Source organism: Dioscorea cayenensis, chromosome 3, assembly GCF_009730915.1.
Source record: "Dioscorea cayenensis subsp. rotundata cultivar TDr96_F1 chromosome 3, TDr96_F1_v2_PseudoChromosome.rev07_lg8_w22 25.fasta, whole genome shotgun sequence".
NCBI lineage: Eukaryota > Viridiplantae > Streptophyta > Magnoliopsida > Dioscoreales > Dioscoreaceae > Dioscorea > Dioscorea cayenensis.
This window is the reverse complement of record NC_052473.1, coordinates 13491067-13518105: the sequence shown is the minus strand read 5'-3', so window position 1 is coordinate 13518105 and position 27039 is coordinate 13491067. Positions and strand designations below refer to the sequence as shown.

Sequence of the window (27039 nt, the reverse complement as noted above, 5' to 3'; positions counted from 1 at the left end):
GCTTGAAACCCATGCTGCATGCAATAGCCAATAATAGTTTGATGGATTCGAGATGGGAAACTAGAGCAAATGTTTCATCAAAATCAATTCCTTCTATTTAAATGAAACTTTGGGTAAATAATCTTGCTTTGTTCCTAATAACATTGCTTTTATCATCAGTTTTATTCTTGAAGATCCACTTATCCCAATAACATTCATACCTTCTAGTCTTGGAACTAAAGCCCATACATTATATCATGCAAACTAATTTAATTCTTCCCACATAGCAACAATCTAATGTTCATCATTCAAGGCTTCTTTCACATTCTTTGGCTTAATAAGAGAGGTGTAACACATGTATCCTGCTAATTCCGGATAGTCTATCTTTTTACTATTTCTGGTGCGTCTTCCTTCATTAATGCTACCAATCACATCTTGTATTGGATGATTCTTCCTTAGTATTGAAGATGGTTCATAAGTGTAGTCCTACTGATTGTTTTCAATAGATTTTTAAATAATGTCTTCTGTTCTATCTTGTGTTGCAACAACAGTGGCGTCTAGCCGTCTGACTTGTCTTGTGTAGTTTTAGGTGTTCCAGTAGGTGTTATAACATGTTGTTTTTCATAATCATCATCATCATCATCATCATCATCATCATCATCATCATCATCATCATCATCATCAACTGAAGCATTGCTTTGGCTATCATTTGATTCTCTTACAAGACTTTGAGGCTCCATATTTATTGTTTGATCATAAAGGTCATCAATGATGATGTTGGTGGTCTACATTATCTTCCTAGTTCTTGTATTGAACACCCGATAAGCATGACTATTTGTGGAATAACCCAAGAATACACCTTCATCACTCTTCTTGTCAAACATTCCAAGCTACTCTCTGTCATTTGGAATGTAAAATTTGCTTCCAAAAACATGAAAGTAATGGAGATTTGGCTTTCTTCCTTTCCATATTTTATATGGTGTCATTGTGGTAGAAGGACAAAGATATTCTCTATTGATGATATAGCATGCTGTATTTACTGCTTCTGCCTAGAATTTTGTAGTGAAGTTCTTTGAATTTATTATGACCCTAGCCATTTCTTGAAGAGTACGATTCTTGTGTGCAACTTCTCCATTCTGCTAAGGAGTTTTTGGTGCTGAAAATTCTTGATGAATCCCATGTTCTTTATTGAATTCAGTAAACTGAGTGTTTTCAAATTCCCTTCCAAGATTACTTCTGATTCTTACAATTTTGCCAATCTTATAGTCCTTCTCATTTTGGAGTTGCATGGATAGCTTTTTGAAAGCTCCAAATGTTTCTAATTTTTCCTTGAGAAACTCCACCGAGGTAAATCTGGAATAATCATTAACACATACAAATATATATCTGTGTCCTGTCCAGCTTTCTACTTATGTTGGGCCAGTAAGATTCATGTACAATAGTTCCAGAACTTGTGAGGTAACTATGTACTGCTATACTTTGTGAGATGCTTGCTTTTGCTTTCTAATTTGATAGGAAGCACACACATCATCTTTTTTTTTTAAGTCAGCTCTGGTAATCCTTTTATAGCACTAATTTATGCAATTTTCATCAAATTCTTATAATTCACATGCCCAAGTTCCTGATGCCAAGTTTCTGTCATGTTGCATGATGTGTTGTAACATATTTGCAATTTTTGAAGTAGATAATAATAGTCTAAAGATCTTGCTCTAGTTAAAACACATTTAACAGTATTGTTATAGACCATACACTTGTCCTTGGTGAATTTTACTATTATATTCTGATCACACAGCTAACTTATTCTCATCAAATTCACTTTTAGACCATCCATATGTAGAACATTCTTCAATTTTGGTAAGCCTGGTAGCATTAAGGTTCCCTTTCCTATTACCTCACTCTTTTGTCCATCACCAAATGTGACTTCCCCAACTGAGCAATTTTTGTAGTCCTTTAGAAAACTTTTATTGCCAGTCATGTGTCTAGAGCAACCATTATCAAAATACCAATCTTCCTTTGAGGGTTTCATTGCAGATGTATATGCTACTCCACATTTTAAGTTTGTCTTCTTGATCCACATCTTCTCATTCCTTTGAGGATTCTTTCAAAGTATCTTGATATCCCCACTTGTCTTCCTTTATTCATGTCTCTTTTTAGTCTCAAACATTTTGGTTGAATATGACCATTGATTCTGCAATAGTGACAGATAGGAGCATGTCACATAATTCTTATAATTTCTATAGGTGTTGCAACTGATGTTGTAATATGGTCTGCTGTGTGACTAGGATATTGATTATTTTTGAAGACAATATGATTGACAGTTACTTTTTAATCAAGTTTGTCATTATTCTGCTTGGTGAAGGGTTCTGACTTGTTCTTTTTAGTGTTGGCACACTCATACTAAAAAGACCAGCTTTCCGCACTCCCAACATTACATTCTTTTAGATTTCATCTGAAAAATCTTTTGATCATTGTTGTGGTTTCTTATGCTCAAGATTTGTTGCAGCAGTTTGTTGAGATTTTTTACAGCATCATCTTGGTTTCAACTGAATCACCTTGTGGCAACTTGTTTTGCTTTCTGGCCTCTACTTTCAGTGCTCTATCTTCATTTTTCCTTTTTGGTTTCATGTTCATCTCGTAGGCTTGAAGTGAACCCATCAACTCATCGACTCTCGTGGTTGTAATGTCTCATGTTTCTTCTATAGCTGCCACTTTTGCTTCAAATCTCCTAGGTAAGGTTCTCAGAGTCTTCCGGACAAGTTTCTCATTGGAGTATCTATTACCTAGTTGGAAAGTTTGATTTGCTATGTCCAATAATTTTATGTTGAATATGGCAATAGTCTCATCTTTATCCATCTTAAGGTTCTCAAACCTGATAGTTAACATTTGAAGTTTTGAGATTCTGACAAGATTTGTACCTTCATGTGAAAGATATCTAAAGCTTCCTTTGCCGATTCACAAGTTGCAACATATTTGAAGTGATTTTATTCAACTCCTCCAAAGATAGCATTGAAAATCTTCTCGTTTGCATTAGCTTTGCTTATGTTATTTACACTCCATCTGCTCTTCTTCTTCATGATTTTAGTCTTTTCGTCATCTACCTCAATCAAAGAAGACCAACCTTCTTCCACCATGGTCCATTCATTCTCATCAAGGGACGTGGTGAAAGCCTTCATACGCGCCTTACAATAAGGATAATTGGAACCATTGAGTAGCTATGATACTACTTGTTAGTTATAGAGGGGTAGGTATGTGATAATTTTTGCTTAAACTCACAAGTAATGAAATCAAGCACAAAAAATCATGCAAGAGAAAATAGACACACAAATTAGTTATCCAGTTAAGGATAACCTTCATACGTCTGGGGCCAAGCCCGGAGAAAACAGTCCACTAAAAGAGGAAAAAAATGAAGAGTACAACACACTCTCTCACTCACACAAAGGCTTAGAATAGCTTCTCAAAATCACCCGATGCACACTCTTATCAACCCACATACTAGGGTCTCTTACTCGAGGCTTATCATTAATCTTCAAGCAGGGTATCTTATATGGATATCCCTATGTCACAACAAAATTTCCTATTTTTGATTTTTTGCGGCTTCCTAACTTGGACACCTTCCAATGTTAGATGTTGCAACTCCAGTTGTGATAGAACTTGTAACACGGGCCACCTTACTAAACTTGACTGAGTTCTAGCCTAGTTGCAACCGAACTTGCGACACCTTCAACTTTCCTGGTTCCTTTAGTTCACTTCATAGCAGTTGACTCATCCTGAGCTCCTCCTACCTGCAATTGTTTTCTTCCTCACATCATTTCAGCAAGTTCCTCTCCCTAGGGTTGTAGCCACCAAGGTGCCAAACCATCTCACCAAAGATGGCCTCCAAAGATCATCTAATCTTCTTTCCAAACTTGGTCCAAAATTTGTCTTCATACAATCCTCAAACTTGATCTTTATTCATACAAGATTGGGTCTCTAATCTATTGTTACTTAACTTGATCTCCTCTTATCCAAGTTTAGCCTTCAATATTTTCCATGTGATCTTTATTCATCTAAGCTTAAGTCTCTAATCTTCAATCAAATCTCACAAAATATGTCTTGTATCCTTGAATAACTTCGTCCATAATTAGCCTTTATACCAACTTATGCTTTATGCAATCTTCATGATGATCTTTGCATATTATTCCTCTATTTAGAAATAGACCTCCCATGAATATAATTTAAAAAAGATATAATTCATCATCCTGGATCTTACCAAAGATAGATAAAATCATACCTAAGATAAACTTGCTCTTCAAGAGAGATCCTTTTATCTTAATGCTCATGCTAAAAATAGATTTTATCCATATGGATTATTGAGAGAATTTCTCCAAACATATGCTCCTACCAAGATCTTCTAGCCTTCATATCTTTGTGTGCTACCTCATATCAAAAGTCTTTTCCATGTCACCATCCTTCTCACCTTGATTGCCGAGATAACTCATTTGCCATATCACCATTGCTTGTGGCACGTCAGCTCTTTGCTTGTCATATAATACCAATTTATGCTTCTAGACCTAACAAGATCCACTCCAAATACTGCATTTCCCAAATATGTTGTAGGCAGAGGATTATTCTATCTTGATTAGTAGCCAACAGCTATAAAATACCTTGTGACCTGATGTGGTTCAAGGGTTCTACCTACTATGACACTCCACCATATATGTGCTAACATGGCTTGTAGTGATGATATATTGTTGGTATTTATCCCTGTGTTATCTTTTGCCTTGAGCTTTACAACGGTTTTAGCAGAAAAATGGAAGATGCCTTCCTCTAGTAAGGGAAGACTAAAACTATTTCTAATTTCAATGATATCCTCGACATCCTCCAAAGGTAAGTGAATTGGTTCAAGTGAATTGATGGTGTGAGATGTCCAAAGAAGTAGCGATTAAGAACTGGTGGATCAAGGATATTAAGAATACCTATTGTTGAAATCTGAGACTAGTAGTTCATGAAGTGCCAAAATAAGAACCCATCTCCAACAACATGGTTGAGGGAACATCCAATGGAGATGGCATCCGCTAGTTCTGTGACTTGAACTTCTAGTAGCGGTTGAGAATCACCCTCATGATTTTTCAATCTATTAAGAGGAAAAAAGAACTGGACTAAAGCAGGTACCATAAATGAGTCAATGATCTTCGAGGTGGTGACCTTCGTGGTAATAACAACATGGATGAATTCAGCTCTTTCATTGATGCAAGTTAAGGAAATAGTGACAAATGGTAGTATGGCCTCGTGATGTCTAACGATATTGAGATGGCTAGCTAAAGGATAGAAATGCTTTAGAGCTATGGACAAAAAAGTCTTGAGGTGGTTGATGAAAGACATAATCCCATCATTTGTAGTGTTAGGAGGTTTGGAGCAAAGAATGCATTTTTGGATGTAATCTTGAGGGATTAACCTTAGATCCCATGGTGTGAGAGCGAATACCTCATGTTGATTCTTTTGCCTCTCTTTGGTTTGTGAAGGCTTGACCACACATCTAGAGAGATTGTGCACTTTGGCCATTTTCTTTGCTTATTCTCTTGTTGTTTCTAAGGCAAAAGAATGCTTCATAGTGATCATAGGGTTTGTTACGGCATCATGATGAAAATAAGACCATGAATATATTAACAGATAGTAGGCTCAGCAAATTTTCATAATAACAGACGATAGTGTGTACTTCACCTTCACTGAGTTTTTATATATACCGCCCAATTGAATAAGTTTTTTTTACATAATTGTGGGACTTATTAAATCTTTATTAAAATGCAAATGGCACTAAAATTATTGAACCAAATTTTTAAGAAATATAGGTGTTAGTGGACCTTAATGCACTTGTTCAATTTTTAATCCAAAAAGATGAAGCAAGGGTGCTAACAATGTCATTGTCTCAAAAATTGAATGAAGATTCATGGGCTTGGAGGTTAGATAACAAAGGAAAATTCTTAGTTAAAACAGAACACAAGTTTCTCAATCCAGAAATAGAGGATAGATTGGGCAACAACTCTTGGAGCAAGCTATGGTGAATCAACGCCCCCTTCAAGTTAAAGCACCTACTCTAGCATTCACTAAGAAATTACCTGCCTACAAAAGTAAATCTTCTTAGCAAATGTGTAGAAGTTAATCTACATTACCCAGTGTGTAATGAGCATGAAGAGACTTCAGAACATGCTTTGTTAACATGTCTATTTACACAATAGACCTTGGCTTCATGTGGGATGAGCAATTTTGGAAATACACAAGGATCCCTCAAAAAATGACTGGGGAACAAGCTTGTTGTGTGTTCAGTAGAAGAGATACAAAAGTTAATGTTCACAATATGGTCTATATGGAAATGAAAGAATGAGGTTGTATAGAAGAATGCGAAGCCTTCGTTATCACAAACATTGCATATTTGCACCATGGTGGAATCTAACTGGTTGATAGCTAGCTCTACCAAGATGAAAAAAGATGCAAACACATCAAGATCCCAAGGCTCCGCAATTGAGTGGTCTTCTCCACCAATGGGTCTACTAAAACTAAATTGTGATGCAGCTTGCTTTGCCTACAAAGGGTGCACTAGCATAGCTTGGGTGGCCAGAGATTGTACAGGTAGACTCATTGGTGATTGGTCTCAATTAATATCAGGAAACTAGCTCTTAGATTGGCAGAAGCTCTATGTATACGGAAAGCATTGATTTGGGTTGTAAATAGAAATATTAATGATGTCCAAACTTAATTAGATGCCTTAATAGTGATCCAAGCGATCAACTCCCGAAGCTTGGACAACTCAGCACTTGGCTCTATTATAGGAGACTGAACAACTATACTCAACCAAAGGCCAGGGATGACCCTCTCCCACATCTACCAAACAGCGAATCACCTTGCTACTACTTAGCTCAAGAGTCCATTACTAGGCCAGGACTCTATGAATGGGGTTGTGCCCTTCCACAAGCTATTTCTATCTTGTTAGCCCAAAACTATTGTATCCAATTTTAGTAATGAATTTTCCCTTCAAAAGAAAAATAATTAATTATATATATAATTGTGAGAAAGCCACAAAAACATCAACCATTAATTACTTCATGTTCGCAAATTCATGGTTAGTACATATATATATATATAGATATTATATCCATTGTTACTAAGATATATATATTACATAAAATTATATTATATTATATATCTCTATAAATCATTAATATTTATTTGTAATTAAATTTTAAAATAATAATAAACAATGATGATAGGGTTGATTTTAGTCTCAAAAGAAGATTACTACATAACTTTAAACACTAACTTTATATATATATATATAGAGATATATATAGTTTGCATTGCTTGCAACTCAAGTTAGTTGATTGAAGTGGTCAAGAGTCGACCGAATCAAAACATTGATCCAAGGATAGTTAAGGTGTACGTTAACAAATCACTGGTCAATAGTTGATCAAGCCATGATAGAAACTTGATCTAGAAAATACTTAATGCACTTTGACAAAGCTCTACAAGGTACACAAGACAGGAGCATATGAGATGTTGGACTAGTCAAGCTTAGTCATACTTCAATTTGCTTTATTGATATGCATACATTTTGTAAGGCATGCACCAGACTTCTTTGAGACTAAGCTAGCCCAAGACTTGGCTTATTGCAATTATTTTGGGTTTTATTAAAAGCGAAAGGCTTGCGTTATGACTTACCATGGATTATTTTTAGGAAAAAAATAAGATCAAAATATCAAATTGGTCCTTATATTTTGTGATTTCTGTCCTTTTAGTCCCTTTATTATAAAATCCGCCTTTTTAGTCCCAATATTTGCACATTTTTGACCTTTTGGTCCCTCTGTCTGATGGACGTTGGTTCGGCTATTTGCAAGCGCTGATGTGGCAACATTAACCTTAAATTATTCATTAAAAGACCCTGAAATGTAAAAAAAACATTAATAAAGAATAGAATGAGGATTTGGATGCCTTTGAAGGTTAAATGTTACCACTATCAACCCTTCTATCTTTGCCCAAATCTCTCAAAATCCCCTATATCTGAGCCCACTGGCCTAACAATCTCCCCTGCCGATCTCCACCCTCGTGACACATTGGCTCAATGATCTCCACCCTCACGACACATTGGCTCGATGATTTCCCCGATGATCTCCACCCTCATGACCCAATGCCCCTAGGATCTCCCTCGATGATCTCCACAATCGTGCCTCCAGCGATAGTAAAACCATCTGGGTCTCCACCTTGCGTTGTCTTCATCTTCTCTGGCTCAGTACCTTTGTTCTATGTTTCCTTTATGTGTATGGTCTGTCATTTAGGCCTAATCTACCTAATTTATTCTGTTACTTTGGATGGATGTGGACGTGTGATACATATATGTATATAGTTATGAATGTGGTATGGTAAGACCCTCATCCTTTTTTAGAGAGTTCTTCTTATGAATTCATGCTTGATGTAGTGTCATGTTGTAGTTTTTTGTACATGTGAAAATCATATGCAGGGTCGCCTTGTACATGTGTAAGCAAAGTATAATTATAATCTTGCAATCCAGAAGTTGTGAGGACCATAATAGATCATGTGGTGAAACTTAGGAATCTTTGCAAAGCATCTACACCTTTCAAGTTCTAGTTCAATTGTATTCATTAATGATGAAAAGACAAAATTGGTCCCTTTAATGTTGTTACTGTCTCCATTCTTCCCTTAGATTGCTTCTTGTTTGTTACATCATGCAAGTATAAATTTACACTCTTAGTTGAAAGATAATTATTCCCTTCAGCAATTTAGGGTATTACTGGGCAAGTATGATATTTTCCCTAAGTTAGTATTTTCTTGAATTGACAGTAACTTGTTCCTTTCTATTATGTGTACTTTATTACTTTCCTGACTTAGGTTTGCTTAAGTTGACAATATGAATATGCTTATAAGTTTATATGTTATGTATGTATGTCGCATACTTAAAAATATTGAAAGACAATAATTTATTCCATTTCTTGAATTGTTGTTCTTAACTATAGTTTTTGTTGTTCTTTTGCATGGAAGTTTGATTGTTTTGCATTTTTTTCTATTGCAAATAGTATAGCCGCTTGAGATGCCTATCTTATTAACTATAATTATGGAGGAAAATTGGTTAGAGATGGAGGTTTTAGATATGACAATAGAACAATGTGGGAATTTGTTGTGGACCCAAATAAGCTTTGTTATTGGGACTTAATAGGAGGTCTTAAGGAGCTAGGTTATGATATTAAAAAGGCAGTGAATTTATTATTCATAGATAGGGAGGTTGAATTGAAGGAGATTTTTGATGATGAGGGGATGATGGCCTTAGTTAAACAATTGAGGAGTACTTGCAAAGTCGACATCTATGTGGAGTTTATAGATGTTGACCATGAAAAACAATGCCAAATGTCCTATGATGAGAATATGCTGGAAGATGAGCAGATTATTAACTGTAGTTCATATGTTGATGAAGAAAGGGAAAATGATAGGCATCAAGTCACAAAACATATTAAATTGAGGGAAACAATAACTGAGAATGCTGGTCATGTGATAATGAGGATGAAGGAAGGACCTTTGAAGGCTGAAAATTTTCTAAGATTGAAGATACAACACAGACAATTGATAGTGGAAACATTAGTGGCTATGAATCTGATTACATTGATTACTCGGATCCAAGAAGTTATGTGGACACTAGCGAGGGTTCTAAAGTAGATGATGCATTAGGCACAAGTCTAGTAACAGCCTTTTTGACCCTCGTAAGCAGGCAATCAAAAATGTTAGAATTGATCTTAGGTTTAAAGAACTGAAGATGTTCAAGAATCAACTTGTTGACTTCTCAACAAAAAAGGGATTTCAGTTCAAGTATGTAAAAAAGGATGTAAAGAGGGTAAGAGCCAGATGTATTGCAAAAGGTTGTGTTAGGATAATTCTGCAAAGGGTTGTGTTCATGGTGTAGTACAAAAAAATGTATGTTGTTAAACATTATGTCTCTGAACATTCATGCATTCTTGGAACCAGTAAGAACAGAAGGGTTATAGCTTTCATAGTTGCTAGGAGATTTGGAGATATTATATCTTCTATGCCTTTTATTAAGCCCAGACATTTAAAGACAATGGTGAGGAAGGAGCTAGGAGTGTTCATTACTGACAAGGTTTGCAGGAATGATAAGGGGTTGGCAATTAGGAGGATTGAACAATAGTTTGTTGAAGATTTTGGGGTGTTGAATAATTATGTAAAAGAGCTAAAAGAAACAAATCCTTGTAGCAATGTGGTGGTTGTATCTAAGAAGAAAAACTGCAATGGATTACCCATATTTTAGAGGATAATCATATGCCTGAATGCTGTTAAAGAAGATTTTTTAGTTGGTTAAAGGATGCTTATAAGTGTTGATGGATGCTTCTTAAAAGGAATAATGAAAGGACACTTGTTGGTTGCAGTTGGGAGAGATGGGAACAATCACATATTCCCCATTGTATGGGTAATTGTGGATAAGGAGACCACTGAGACATGGACATGGTTTTTTCAACACTTGAGTACAGATCTTTGCATAGGAGAAGGACTTGGATGGCCACTTGTTAGTGACATGCAAAAGGTATGCAAATTCAATAAAATCCATGTAATTGCTTACCTATATCAAATTTGTTTGTTTAACTTTATTATTATGTTGTAGGGATTGATCCATGCAGTTACATCACTTATGCCATTTATCGAGCATAGAGTGTGTGCAAGACACATCTATACATGATGGGGTAAGTAGCACCCAGGTAAAAAATTGCATATTTAGTTCTTGACAATTGCTAGATGCACTTCCCAGCCAGAGACGCAGAAGTAGTTGGAGAGAATGAAAGCTATGAAAGAAGGAAAAATAACATTTCAGGATTTAGTAAAGAAGTGACCTGTAAATGGGTGGTGCCAAGCATTTTTCAATAATCTTGTCAAGTATGATACTATTGACAACAACATGTGCAAGACTTTCAATGGAAATATGGCTGAAGTCAGGAGCATGCCTGTGATTGCCATGCTGGATAAAATCAGGAGATATGTCATGAACAGATTACTTACAAAAAGAGAACAAGTTGCCAAGTTGAAATCAGATTGTAGACCTAACATAATTGCAAAGATAGAGAAAAAAAGGAGAAAATGTGGAAAATGGGAGGTTGAATGGAATGGTACTTGCAAGGCATGAGGTGTCATGGTATGATCCATAGCAACATGTCAAAAAAGCTATGATGCCAAGTTGAGGTAAGAGTTATACTTGTCACAAATGGGATAAATCAGGTATCCCTTGTCAGTATGCCCTATCTACAATAGCATACCATGGGGAAGATCTTCTTAATTGTCTCTGACTAGTTCAAGAGAGAAGCTTATATAAAGTCATATCAATTCAATATTAATCTAGTTAGAAGTAGAATGCTCTTACCAAGTAGTGATAAAGGACCATGACTACTCCTTGCAAGTGCCTACTGCAAGTGCACGGGTTGTTGAAGTAATAAATTACCCTGGTGAGTGGGTAGTGGTATCCACAAGGAATAGTGATCAGAAACACGAGAATTTCTATTTAACTATAGTGAAAATGATCCAAAGTGGTGTGAATAATATCGATGCAAATAGAAATAAAAAAAATAAGAAGGAGATGCAATAAGATGATAGGAGAGGCAATTAATAGAAAGTGGGGCACCCGGACATTGCTCACCCTAGGACTATTGCTTCAAGTGCATGATTGATCATTATATATCCTAATTGATATTTAATGAGTCGTGGAAACCCTTAAACACATGGTCCCAAACCTAAGGTCAACCGTGACAAACCCTATACTATGCCCCGGCGGAAAGGAATACTCTCAATGCCTCACACTATGCAAGGTTGCATAAAGCTCTAGGGACTGCAAGTGATAAACCCTATTCCCTAATCTTGATCTAACCCTTTGGTCATAATTAAGCCCTAGAACTAATGATTACTTCAATGCTTCACTCTGTTGCTTGTGCAACTAAGCCCCAGTGGAGTTCCTCTCTTAGCACTTCAGTCTATTGTGACCACAAAGAACTCTTGGAACACGGAAGTAGGATAAATCACACCGGAAGGGAAAAAGGACGTTCCGCTACCTCTCGACTCATCCTCTCGACCCTCTCCAATCTATTTTTGTCTAACCATCATGGTGTGTCACTCATCTACAAGGATTACCACGATGGATTCTCAACCCTAGTGTCACTCTAAGGGAAAATTACTTCAACAAGCATTCAAGATTGGAACTCACTTAGAACATCAATTAAATAAAACATAATGAAAGATTAATGAAATAAAATCATCCTAGGGTTTACAAGTCCAAGCACCCACTAGGGGTTTAGCTCTCCATGGAGCAAGTTACAATCAATAATGAAATCGAAAGTAAAAACATGCAATCCATAAGTAAATCCCCTTTGTAGTCTGTATTGATGCTCTTATGGAGTAGCCACGTTTTCTCCAAAGATTCTCTTGTCAAGCCTAGGGCACACCTTACCAAATCGATGCCGTGAAAGCTCCCCCAATAACTATCTTCTGAAGGAACACGGTGTTGAAGGCCATAGAACTACTCCAAAAACCATGCCAAAGTCTCTCCAAACTCTAGCCGCGAGTGTCTCCAAAGTTGGGGAGAAGATGGGAAAAAGATTGGAAAAAGATTCCTCAAAATGCCTCAAGATGCGACTTAAATAGGGCCGGAATCAGGCCCACACGGTAAGATGGAATTTCCACACACCCGTGTGAATCTCCAGGAATCAAATTTTTAGCGCGCTGTGAATAGTAATAGCTATAGTGATTTACTACATTACTTTACTACAGTAACTGCTGTAGTACTTTACAAAAATACTCTCGAATCCATACTTTTCATTGAGGCCACATGAATGGGCACACATGCATGCGGTAGATCGCGTTGCGTCTCCCATAAAATGACATTCGACAAAAATCTTGCTAGTGTTGCACAAGTTGGAACACATGAGCGTGACTGCTTTTGTTCCCCTCAAATTTTCATGTTCACTCGAGCACGACGGAGGTTGGCAAACACTCACCTGTCTTTGAGCACAACCTGTGTCTTCACGTTTATTCACTCTAAGATTTCATCAACAAATTGCATCCACGATCTACTTTTGGTTTCTTTCTTTCATAATTGTCTCCACAACCCTACATGCGCAAAAGAACACAAATACACATGTATAAGCGATAAAATATGAGAAAAGTAATACTCAATGTAAAAAAAGAATACTTCGTATTACTAATACACAAGCACTATCAATCTCCCCCACACTTAAGCTTTTGCTTATTCTCAAGCAAAAATAAAACATTGATGCAAAGAAAAAGGAAATATTGAAAGTGCTTAGCCTTAGGTTCACCAAAAGCATGCAAAGGAAGCATTCTGCAAGTAAGGAAAAATTTTAACACCGAATACGAAAAATCAATGCTCTAGCTAAAAACTTGAATAAAAAAGGACAACAACCCGATATCATGTAAGTGTGTGTAAACTCACCCAAGTCAACCCAACGTATACTTCTTAAAGTTCTAAGTACAAGGGACTTATTTATGTACAAAAGGAATAAAAAAGACGGTAGTAGCTTCACACATCCTCTAAGGTAGCCCTCTCCTAAGCGGTAGCTAAGGTGGCTTTCACACTATCGTGGTGATAGCTCTTTCTACTGGGGTAGTAGCTTTCACTCATCCCATGAGATAGCTGTTTCTCTCATTAGGGCATAACTAGTATCCGACTTATGAGAGTAGCTTCATACTTCATAGGTGGTAGCCCTTTCCACCCATAATGCACAAACAAAACCAACATAACTATTTTTTGTTCTTTTCATTCAAAAATTTTTATTTTTTAGACATCAAAGGAATTAAAACAAGAAACGACTAACAAGTCCTTTAAATGTCGAACTTGAGTTTCCACAAGGTTTAATGAGTGAGTGGTGCAACAAGTGTCAATCGGGCAAAAATTCCTATAAATTCAACTAAAAACTAGAGCATGAGAACATTCAATTTTAAAAATTCCCCTAAACTTAAGAATACAACCATTGCAACTAAGGTGAACTGCCATCGGCTACATGAGCATATATAATGAAAGCATAAGTATAGAACATGTGTAATGTGAACTCCCCCACCCCCGCCCCTCCCCCTCCACTTAATATGTACATTACCCTCAATGTACACATGCAAGCACAATAAAATATAAAGCAATCAAAAGAAACATATGTGGAGATGGACAATTGAAACAATACTCCCCTGAACTCCTAATGGTACATTTGATGGAGCTATATTCATTGAGAGTTGAGTTCCAATGGGTTGTGGAGCACACACGGCCATGTGAATATCACATTGACCGTGTCCATGACTAATCCTCAATTTCCATACTCAGAAGACCATCTGCACGTATACACAATGGGATTCAGTGAAGCTCAATCAAAAACAAAATAAACTCGAGTCTATAAAGATAAAGCAATGAAATACAACTCGAAAGACTAAAAATAAAAGGTAAACTCAGAAGGAAGATTTTTTCTGAGTAATACAAGTCCAAAATGAAATGTAAAATAAAATACTAAAGACATAAAAACAAATAAAATAAAGGCGCATCAAGCGTCGATGTCATCTGCTGGCTCTACTACTGCTATTGCCGGTGCTGCTGGATTTGGTGATGGTGCTGGTGGTGCTGGGGATGCCAGTGGAGTCCTCGGTCTCATCACAAAAGGTGAGGATGCATCATCACCTCTATGTGGTTTGCAGCTTGAGTCGCACGAACCTCAGCAATCTCGGCCCGTAGCACCCCTACAGCACTCTCGAGTCTATCAAAGCAATCATAGGCTCAAGATGGAGAAAACATACGCACTGGAGGTGGCTCCTATGCTGTAGGTGGTGCCTCGGTCTCCTTCTGCTCAGGCTGGGACTAGAGCGCAGGCTGTGAACCTTCGGTTGCATCTCCCTCGGCTCTGACTGGCTCTGGTGGGGGTATGTTCATCACATACACCCCGTCTCTATACCTCATGATCATACCCATTAGTCGCATAGTCTCCAAGCTGAGAGGTGTTAGGACAATCATCTTCTGGGCCCCCCTAATCACGTCCAGCAGAACCATTCCAGTGATGAGCCTAGTGATGTGCAGGCATGAGAAGATCACCCCCACTCTCGCATATTGTCCCTGATGTCTCAGATACTCTGTCAGGATATGTCCCAAGTGGAGTGGCACACTCTGAACCATCGAATAAAGATACAGCAGCTCCTGCCGATTAAGTACACTAGTGTTATCACTACGGCCGTTCACCGACCTACTCAAAACAGTGTGAAGATAATGATATGTAGGTCGAGAAAGACACATGGCCTTGGACACCCCAGGCTCATACTGTCCCGGCCATATAAAGTTCTATATGCACGCGGAGGAGTCAGACTTCCTAGATAATCGGTTGGTAACTGCTCATACTCCTCAGTTCCAATGTAGGCCTCGTCATATAAACCCAGTCAAACTAAAAACTGCGTGATGTTCATGATGTGGTATTGACAGAATGCACAGAACTGGATAGTGTCTATAGTGTCGAAGCTGCTGTATGATTAGTCGAACTCAAATGATGATAAGACCTCAAGCGTCAACATGCGGATAACAAGATCTCTGATTGACAATAAGCGCCTCCAGCTACCCACAGACAACAACTCCTCGACCTCATCTGCCATGTCATCGGTTAACTAAACCTCCTTGAGCGCACTCAAGTCTGGAAATCGTGTCTGACCGAACTTAAGCTTTGACAGTCTCTCAAACCGAGCATGGTGCTCAGGAATCGCAAACTCCATATGCTCTTGCTCAGGGAAGTCCTCTCTAGGACGTTTGCTTGCCCCTTTCTTTGTTCTGGGAGTCATATCTATAATAATTGAAAAGAAAATTGATCAACTAAACTCAAGATTCAATACTGCATAAATCCACACGGCTGTGTGGAAATTCTACACGCCCGTGTGGATCCACGAGGCGTGAAAGCCGCACGGCCACTATGCCAAAATCATAAAAATACATGAAAATATCACTTTAAAACCACTCTAATGCATGCACCAACCATTTAAAAATGGAAACAAAGCAACATTCACCAATTTAACTGAATTAAATCAAGACTGGCAAAAGAATAAGAGAATGAGGGCTTATATACAAAATAGAGATGAAAAGCTTCGAATGCGACCGGAAAACAACCCTAGAACTCTATAAATAGACGGCGAGGGATCGGGGAAGCAAGGAGAGGCATCGTTTGAGTGTTTGGGAATTAAAGAACGAAGGGGCAGGAGTGGGTTATAAAGAGAAGTCGCGGCCTTTGAAGTTCTGTACATCCACACGGGCGTGTGGAAATGACCCACGCCTGTGTGACTCCTACAGGACCGCTCACAGTGGTAGACACACACCCCTGTGTGCTCTCGGGATAGCCTCTAACTGTCTCTGAATGCATCCACTCGGGCATGTGGAAATTTTCCACGCCCGTGTGCCCGACCCATAGGGGCACCCACACGCCCCTGTGGCTTCTCTGTCCACCTGAAAAATTTGGCTAAGTGATCGACACACCCCTATAGAAATTCCACATTGGCATGTGGATACTCACAGGGGTACTCACAGGGGCACTCACACGCCCTTGTGTCTTCTCGGGATGGAGGAGAACTCTTTGAAGAGATTCACATGGGCATGTGGAAATTACCCACCTCCATATGTAGTTCACAAGGCCAGCCACATGGGCATTCACATCCCCCTACAGAGAAACACACACCCGTGTGGAAATTTTCCACGGGCGTATGACCGCCACAAGGTCATTCACAGGTACAGACACACGCCCTTATGTCCTCTTAGGATGAGCTCTGAATGAAAACACACGGCCGTGTGTCTTCTCTGGATGACTTTGGAAAAATCACACTCTGCAGAAAATTTTTGCACACTTACATACACTTAGAGCATGCCTAAACTATAAAAAACTAACCAGAGAAACATGGAAAACATGCTCAAATGACCAAGAAACTTTGCCAACCACATTAAAACACACAAAAACACCAATAATCCAATCTTTAACCTTGAAGGGTAAGGGATTCTTGGCTTGTAATGTTAGGGTGCCACCTTTTTCTCTTTGTTGGCTCTCTTCTCAATCTCCACGAACTCGGGTGCTTCTACATTGGTCTTCTCACTCGTGAGCTTACCCTTTACTTCAAGACCACTTCTCAAAGTGATTGCCTTCACATGTTCTCTTGGGTTTGTCTCCGTGTTGCTAGACAAACTCCCTTGAGGTCTCTCTGATAATGACTTCACAATTTGCCCCACTTGATTCTCTAAGTTGTGTAATGATGTAGTGTGGTTGTGAAGTATGGCTTCAACCGATTGAAATCTTATATCCGATGATGAAATAAACTTGGTCAAAGCTTTTTCTCAGTTGATCATCCGGTTTTCCAACCCTCAAACTCTATTCTCCATGCTCGGGGCTTGTTGTTGTTGGAAAACAAGTGTTGACATCGTCTTTTGTTGCCTTTGATTACTCCAAGAAAGGTTCTGGCAGCTCCTCCAACCCGGATTGTAGGTGTTGCTATATAAATTCCATTGGCCTCTCATTGCATTCCCTACAAAATCCACTTGTTCTACTGAGGATGTACCACCAATAGAAATCGGGTAATCTGATGGAGCAGGTCTTCCCCACACCCAGTGGAACTCGTCACGGCTGCCACTCTAGGAGAAGTTGGAGTGTCTAACTTCTTGCTCAATGACTCAACTTGGGCCACCAATGAGGTAACTGCATCAATCTCATGAAGTTCGTGCATTTTTTCTTTCTGTCCCTTGTGTTCCACTGATAATAGTTCATAGCCATTCCTACGATGAGATGTTGGGCTTTTGCAGGGGTTTCGCTCCCTAAGATACCTCCTGCTACAGCATCAACTAGCTGCTTTCTGCTTGTGTTCAACCCACTATAGAAAGTTTGAATAATCATCCACTTGGGGAACCTATGTTGAGGATATTTCCGCAGGAGCTCCTTGAACTTATCCCATGTCTAAAAAAGAGACTCTAATTCCATTTGCATAAAAGAGGATATTTCATTCCTAAGCTTTGCTAATTTTCCAGGAGGGAAATATCGGGCAAGAAAAGCTTCTACCATCTCCTCCTATGTAGTGATTGATGCCCTAGGTAATGATGTAGCCATTCCTTTGCTCTCCCTTTCAAGGAAAATGGGAAGACCCTCAACTTGATAGCATCATCCGTAACACCATTAATCTTGAGCATGTCGCACACTTCCAAGAAATTCTTTATGTAATTGTTTGGATCCTCATCGGCCAAATTATTAAATTATGCCGACTGCTGTAACAACTAGATGAAGCCTGGCTTGAGCTCAAAATTTTGAGCTGTAATCAGTGGTCGAACAATACTAGATTGCGTGGCAAGAACTGCGGGTTTGGCATAATCTGAGAGTGTCCTCTGCTGCTTATTCTGTTCTGCCATATTATCAAACCCTTCAACTTTTATTTCAGCTTGATTAGACTGTTCTTGCACAGGTTCTTTTCCCTTTCTATGAATTCTTCGTCCAATGTCCGGGTCTCCTTCAACAAGTGTCGAAGGGTTTCCTCGGGTCATAACCTAGAGCTGCAACAGCTGCAACCATAAAAAGGAAAACAAATCAGAATGATGCAAGAATAAGTAAGTGTGAAATAGAACAATTGATGAATAGCTAAATTCAAAGTGTAAAGTGTTTCCAAAACAACTATTCCCTAGCAACAGCGCCAAAAAAAATAGCACACCCCTTGCGAGTGTGTACCGCAACTGCACGGGTTATCGAAGTATTAAAGTACTCTAGTGAGTGGGTAGTCGTATCCACAGGGAATAGTGATCAGAAACACAAGAATTGCAATTTAAATATGGTGAAGATGTTCCAAAGTGCTGTGAATAAAATCAATGCAAATAAAAATAAAAAAAAATAAGAAGGAGACGCAATAAGATGATAGGAGAGGCAATCAATATAAAGTGGGGCACCCAGACATTGCTCACACTAGGACTATTGCTTCAAGTGCAAGACCAATCATTATATCTCCTAATTGATGTTTAATGAGTTATGAAAGGAATACTCTTGATGCCTCACACTGTGCAAGGTTGCATAAAGCTCTAGGGACTCCAAGTTATAAATTCTATTCCCTAATCTAGATCTAAAACTATGGTCCAGGCGAAAGACGCCTAGTCACAATTAAGCCCAAGAACTAAGGATTACTTCAATGCTTCACTATGTTGCTTGCGCATCTAAGCCCTAGCGGAGTTCCTCTCTTAGCACTTCACTCTATTGTGACCACAAAGAACTCTTGGAACATGGAGGTAGGATAAATCACACCGGAAGGGGAAGGGAACGTTCGGCTACCTCTCGACTCACCCACTCAACCCTCTCGAATCTAGTTTTGTCTAACCATCATGGTGTGTCACTCATCCACAAGGATTACCACCATGGATTCTCAACCCTAGTGTCACTCTAAGGGAAAATCACTTCTACAAGCATTCAAGATTGGAACTCACTTAGAACATTAATTAAAGAAAACATAATGAAAGATCAATGAAACAAAATCATCTCAAGGTTTACAAGTCCAAGCACTAGGGGTTTAGCTCTCCATGGAGCAAGTTACAATCAATAATGAAACCGAAAGTAAAAACATGCAATCCATAAGTAAAACATACTTGTAGTACATATCGATGGTCTAATAGAGTAGCCTCGTCTTCTCCAAAGGTTCCCTCATTAAGCCTAGGGCACACCTCGCCAAATCGATGCTGATGAAAGCTCCCCCAATAGCTATCTTCCAAAGGAACACAGTGTTGAAGGCTGTAGAACTACTCTTAAAACCTAGCAAATGCCTTTCCAAACCCTAGCCATGAGCGCCTCCAAAGTTGGGGAGGATATGGGAAAAAGATTAGAAAATGAATCCTCAAAACGTCTCAAGTCACGACTTAAATAGGGCTAGAATTGGGCATCCACACGGGCGTGTGGAATTTCCGCATGCCAGTGTGAATCTCTAGGAATCGAATTTTCAGCGCGCTGTGAATAGCAACTGCTACAGTACTTTCCTACAGTTAAGTGCTACAATACTTCACCAAAATGCTCCCGAATCCACACTTTTCATCGAGGCCACATGAATGGGCACTCATCCATGTCGTAGATTGTATTGTATCTTCAATAAAATCACATTCGACGAAGATCTTGTTAGTGTTGCACAAGTTGGAACACATGATCATGTCTGCCTTTGTACCCCTCCAATTTGCATGTTCACTCAAGCACGATGGAGGTTGGCACACACTCACATGTCTTTGAGCAGAACTTATGTCTTCACGTTTGTTCAATCCAAGATTTCATCAACAAATTGCATCCATGATCTACTTTTGGTTTCTTTCTTTTATACTTGTCTCCATAGCCCTACATGCGCAAAAGAACACAAATACACATGTATAAGTAATAAAATTTGAGAATAGTAATGCTCAATGTAAGAAAAGAATACTTTGTATTACTAATACACTAGCACTTATCAGACCACTATTACCATCTATACCTAAGAGGATGCCTGGTAGACCACAAAAGAAGAGGAGGAGAGAACTTATGGAAATAAAAGGCAAGACTACAAAATTGTCTAGGAAAGGCAGAGTCTTTAATTGTGGAGTTTGTCATACTGAAGTGCACAACATGAGAGTCTGTTCAAAAACCAATTATGTTGTGAGTTCTTGTTAAATTAGTATCAATTATTTAATCCTTACTTCATGTTATCTTCTTTATTTCATTCGATTTGTGCACGCCACATCTACTGCCATTATTGCAAATGGTCAGACAGTACAGTAAGGGAAGAATAAAAAAGACCAAAGGAAAGGAAAAGATAGCTGCTACTTCACAAGGAAAGAGGAAATCTGATGCTAGCTATTTCAGTGTTTTGAGAGTAAGTGTTACTTGTTAATTTTTTTCTTCTTTTCATTTTAGTGAAGAACTGAAATTATTTTTCCTATTGTTTAGGAATTTGCACTTGTCCTATAATTTATGCTAAATGTCCTGTTACTTTACACTTGGATTACTATTACATTTGTATTTGAATACCAATTATGTTTTAGAATTCATGATTTATGCTAAATGTCCTGTATTTGAATGCCAAAAGAGTTCATTAGGCTGGATGATTGAAATGTTCTACGTGATTGACGTGATTGAAATTGCGTAGGTGTTGTTCTTATACTAAATTTAACTATGTCTATGGGTTACAATGAAATCAAATATAAAACTCTCTTAATGTTGTAGGGTACTGGAGAATTAATTGTTCGAAGAGAAGCTCCACATGGTCCAAGCTTCATTACTACTGCAGAATTGGCTGTAAAATTTCTTCTAATTTTGTACTAAAATTAATTTGTAATGAGTACTATGTCTACATTTATGTATATATATATACTTTCTTATGATGTCAAACTAGAAGGAATTCAAGGATTACAGCAACTAACAAAACTAGAGAAAACTTGATGAGCTCCACAATATAAGAAGTTGACTTACCAACACAACAGAGCATGACAAGTGATGGGCTTACAGAAGACCATCAGCCTTGAAAGTAGGAACTAGGCAGACTATAGGATGTTTTTCTTTTTTTGGAGAATGTATATGTTTATCTGAGATAGAACTATCTAATACTTGATGACTTCAAATGTTTGGTTCATTAACTGTGATATTGGAAGATATTCACTCTTAATAAAACTTTAATTGTTGTTGTTATTTTGGCTTCACTTTCTTATAAGTTTAATATAAGTTTAATTGTTGTTGTTTATTTACTCTTATTAACTCAATGTAAACATGCTTATAGCTTAATAGAATAACCTTTACATTAACATAATTTTCATTATCCTTTATGCTTACAACATTGTTGAAAATAAAAACAGTACACAAGGCTTGGATTTGATATGTGATGAATTTTGTCTCCACTTGTTCCAAAGCTCAGCAATAAACTTTCTCAAGTCCTGGATCCACTGCATAGAAAAAATAATGTCAGATAAATATTAGGATATCATCTAAATGGCATACCATACAAAGAAAAGGGGGTGATGTAAGAGAAACAAATACCTGGCCAGTGAAACTATGGGTAACGCCATGCAATGGCGGGCAAGGAGAGTTTCTCTATCATCAGTCTCACCAGGGTGAAGATCAGCTGGGAGATCTGGCATTTGTTTGCTTGAGAATTTGGGTTGCAAGACAAAGGCTGAAGACAAGGGAATGGATGATAGTCGATTCGGATCCCTCAAAGGATCCGAATCCTCATTCTATTTTTTTATTAATACTTTTTACATTTTTGGGGGTTTTTAATGAATAATTTAATGTTATTGTTGCCACATCAGCGCTAGCAAATGGCCGAACCAACGTCCATTAGAATGAGGGACCAAAAGGTTGAAAATGTGCAAATATAGGACCAAAAGGGCAGATTTTATATTAGAGGGACTAAAAAGGTGAAAAACACAAAATACACGGACCAATTTGATATTTTAAGCAATATATATATTTAATAATGTTGTAAGCGACCCAACAACTATGTAGCTATTGGGTTGGATGCATTTAGGGCATCTCCAACCATGGCCCTAAATCCCAAGTTTGGGGTCATGGTTAGCTCCAACCCACACCCAAATATTACCTTAAATTTGGGGTTTGGGGGTGGATGACCCCAAATTTGGTATTAACTATTTGAGACCCCAAATTTGCTATCCCACACATATATTCTTTTTTAATCAATATTTTTATTTTTACTATTGCAGTGAAAATTATAAAGTTAATAATTCATGAATATAATTATAAGTAGTCAATTTATACTTACAAAATTAATAAATTCATAATTAATTATCCAAATAAATTAAATCATAAATTTAAAATATCTTAATTGTTAAATATTTTAAATTAGTTTTTTAGTAAAATATTAAATTGTAATAATATTTAATTAAATCATTGTTAAAAATAATTAATTTCATGTATTTTTTATTCAATAGTAATAATAAGAAAAAAATGGGATGTGTAAGGAATATTAAGAGAATATACTTTTTTAGGGTAAATTTGGGATTTGTGGTTGGAGTATAATTTATTGTAGCATAACCAAATTTGGGATTTGGGGTAAAGTTTTGGGGTTGTGGGTTGGAGATGGCCTAACATACTGCCTAACAGCTATATATAGGCTTTCTATTTATTTTTATTCCTTTAAGTATTATAACAACAAAAACTTTGGCTTGATTGATTTGATGGTTGTCTAAATGAGGGGATCGCATGTTTGAATCTTGTGAAGGCTAGCGTCTTAGAATTTTTTTCAAAATTTTTTGTTTTTAAATTCAACTCAATGGGCAACACTACAAGTTGGTCAACTAAATCACTAGTTGATAAAACCTTAACCCATAACTAGCCCATCTACATTGTGGACAAATTATAGATTGGTGGCCAGGCTGACCTAATATGACACACCTATCACACCAACAATTGAAGTTTTCATAACTTGTGTTTGAGGGTAGTGGTGGAACCAGAATCAAAACTAAGGGGATGCTGGTTTAACAAAAAAACAACACTCTCAATGCGAGTTCTCTGTTATGCACTAGTGCTAGTTTCGAAAGAAACATTTATTCCCAATTCACAACTTTTTGGTTTAGGTATTAAAATTCTCTCCATGTTTATTTAATTAACAATTATTTCAATAACAATTAAAACTCAAATTAACAAATAATGAAATTGAAAATCACTTAACTTAAATTCATAACCTAATTTTTTTTAGTTTCATGTAATAATTATTCAATAAATATTCAACAATTATTCGATGCAAAAATTCTATATAAAAATTACAATTTTTCTGAAAAATCATAATTTTCTATTGATACACAAATTAATGTGGATTTACTTACCAATCAAACACTTAAAATAACTTCCAAACTCAAAACTAGTGCAAGGATTCAAGATCTCTAGGTTGGGGACCCTATAAACATAGATATTTCACTATGCCTAAGTCCAAACCACTCCAATTAATTGATTAATTGATAATTTCATAAATAAAGTCACACCATCAAATAAATAAATAATGCACTACTCTTTCAATCCTAAATTAAAATAAATAAAATCAAACATCAAAATATCATCTTTTAATTGAACAACATGTCAACATATAATTTAAATTATGATAATTATCTAATTCCAAACAACTCCACCGGTCCACCCCACATATTCTAACATTTTTAGTAGTTATTAATTGACACACCCTTTGCGTATGTACTACAAGTGCATGGGTTATTGAAGTAATAAAAGTACCCAGGTGAGTGGGTAGTCGTATCCACAGGGAATAATGATCAGAAACACTAGAATTGGTATTTAAGTATGATGAAAATGGATCAATATTGTGTGAACAAAATTAATGCAAATAAAAACAAGAAGAGTAAGAAAGAGGCACAATAAAATGATAGGAGAGGCAATCGACAAAAAAGAAGGGCACCCAGACATTGCTCACCCTAGGACTATTGCTTCAAGTGCAATACCAATCATTATGGCTCCTAACTGATGTTTAATGAGTTGTGGAAATCCTAAAATACACGGTCCTAAACCTAAGGTTAACCGTGACTAACCCTACACTATGCCTCGGTGGAGAAATCGCTCAGTCTCAAAATCTCATACAGTGTAAAGTTGCATAAAGCTCTAGGGACTCCAAGTGATAAACCCTATTCCCTAATATAGATCCAACCGTTTTGTCTAGGCAGAAGAACCTTAGTCACAATTAAGCCCAGCACTAAAGATTACTTCAACGCTTAACTCTGTTGTTTGCGCAACTAAGCCCCAGCGGAGTTCCTCTCTTAGCATTTCACTCTATTATGACCGCAACGAACTCTTGGAATAGGGAGGTAGGATAAATTACACCGGAAGGGGAAGGGGACGTTCCGCTATCTCTCGACTCACCCTCTCGACCCTCTCCAATCTTGCTTTGTCTAACTCTCATGGTGTGTCACTCACTCATAAGGATTACCAATGTAGATTCTCACTCCTAGTGTCACTCTAAGTGAAAATCAATTCAACAAGCATTCAAGATTGGAACTCAATTAAAAGATCAATTAGAGAAAACATAATAAAAGGTCAATTAAACAAAATCATCTTAGGGTTTACAAGTCCAAGCACCCACTAGGGGTTTATCTCTCCATGGAGCAAGATACAATCAATAATGAAATCGAAAGTAAAAACAATCAATGAGTAAAACCCCTTGTAGTCCGTATCGATGGTCTTGTGGAGTAGATTCGTCTTCTCCAAGGATTCTCTCATCAAGACTAGGGCACACATCGCCGAATCGATGACAATGAAAGCTCCCCCAATAACTATCTTGCTAAGGAACGCGGTATTGAAAGCCGTAGAACCACTCTAAAAGCCTTGCGAAAGCCTCTCCATACCCTAGCCACAAGCACCCCTAAAGATGAGAAAAAGATGAGCCAAAAGATATGGAAAAGATCCTCCAAAACTGCTAAAATCATGACTTAAAAATGTTTGGAATTGGGCACCCACACGGGCGTGTGGAAATTCTACACGCCCGTGTGAATCTCTAGGAAACTGATTTTTTGCTATCTGTGAATAGTAACTTCTATAGTAATTTGCTACAATGATTTGCTAAAGTAGACTGCTACAGTACTTCACCAAAATGCTCCCGAATCCACACTCTTCATCAAGGCTACATTAATAGGCACACATTAATGTGATAGATCTCATTGCATCTTCAATAAACGTCACATTGACAAAGATCTTGCTAGCATTGCACAAGTTGGAACACACGAATATGTTTGCATTTGTGCCCCTCCAAAACATGTATTAGTTTGATAATAATGGATGTTGGCACACACTCCCATATCTTAGATCACAACTTATGTTTTCACTTTTGTTCACTCTAAGATTCCATCAACAAAGTGCATCCACGATCTACTTTGGCTCCTTTCTTCCACTATTATCTTCCCAACCCTATATGCACAAAAGTGACACAAATACACATGTATGAGCGATAAAATCTCGGAAAAGTAATGCTTAATATAAGAAAAGAATACTTCGTATTACTAGTACACAAGCACTTATAAATCTCCCCCACACTTAAGCTTTTGCTTATCCTCAAACAAAAATAAAACATTGAAGTATAGAAGAAGGAAACATTGAAAGTGCTTGGCCTTAGGTTCACCAAAAGCAGGCGAGGGAAGCATTCAATAAGTAAGGAAAAATTTTAACACCGAATAAGAAAAATCAATGCTCTAGCTAAAAATTCAGATCAAAAAGGACAACAAACCTGATATTGTGTAAGTGCGTCTAAACTCACTCAAGTCAACCCAATGTATACTCCTCAAAGCTCTAAGTTAGAGGGACTTATTTATGTACAAAAAGAAAGAAAGCGGTGGTAGTAGCTTCATGCATACTCTAAATAAGCCCTTTCTGAAGCAGCCGCTAAGGTGGCTTTCACACTTTCGAGGTGGTAGCTCTTTCTACCAGAGTAGTAGCTTTCACTCATCCCATGAGATAGCTCTTTCTCTCATTAAGGCATAACTAGTATCCAACTTATGAGAGTAGCTTAATACTTCATAGGTGGTAGCTCTTTCCACCCCTAATGCACAAACAAAGCAAGCATATTTTATTTTATTTTATTCCCATTATTTGAAGAAACTAAAAATAAGGAACAACTAAACTAGTCCCTTAAACATCGAACTTAAGTTTCTACAAGGTTTAATGAGTGAGTAGTGCAACAAGTGTCAATCGGGTAAAACTTCCTAAAACTTTAAGCAGAAACTAGAGCATGAGAACATTCAATGTCAAATTTTTTCTTAAACCTAAGAATACAACCATTGCAACTATGGTGAACCGCCATTGGATACATGAGCATATACAATGAAAGTATAAGTATGGAACATGTGTACTGTGAACTTCCCCCCACACTTAAGATGTACATTGCCCTCAATGTACGCATGCAAGCACAATAGAATATAAATCAATCAAAAATATATGTGGAAGTGGGGAATTGAAACAATACTCTCCTGAACTCCAAATGGTACGTTTGATAGAGTTATGTTCCTTGAGAGTTGAGTTTAATGGGTTGTGGAGC

At 37.5% G+C, this 27039-nt stretch overlaps 1 non-coding gene and 1 pseudogene across 1 annotated transcript; one reads left to right on the top strand and one right to left on the bottom strand.

The window, feature by feature from the left end:
• Positions 1-4785: 4785 nt before the first annotated feature.
• On the bottom strand, positions 4786-5520 carry LOC120250455 (annotated as a pseudogene).
• Positions 5521-17922: 12402 nt separating this feature from the next.
• Positions 17923-18029, top strand: LOC120257689. The gene has a single exon (XR_005535780.1). It is a non-coding gene; the product is annotated as a small nucleolar RNA R71 (small nucleolar RNA).
• Positions 18030-27039: the final 9010 nt, after the last annotated feature.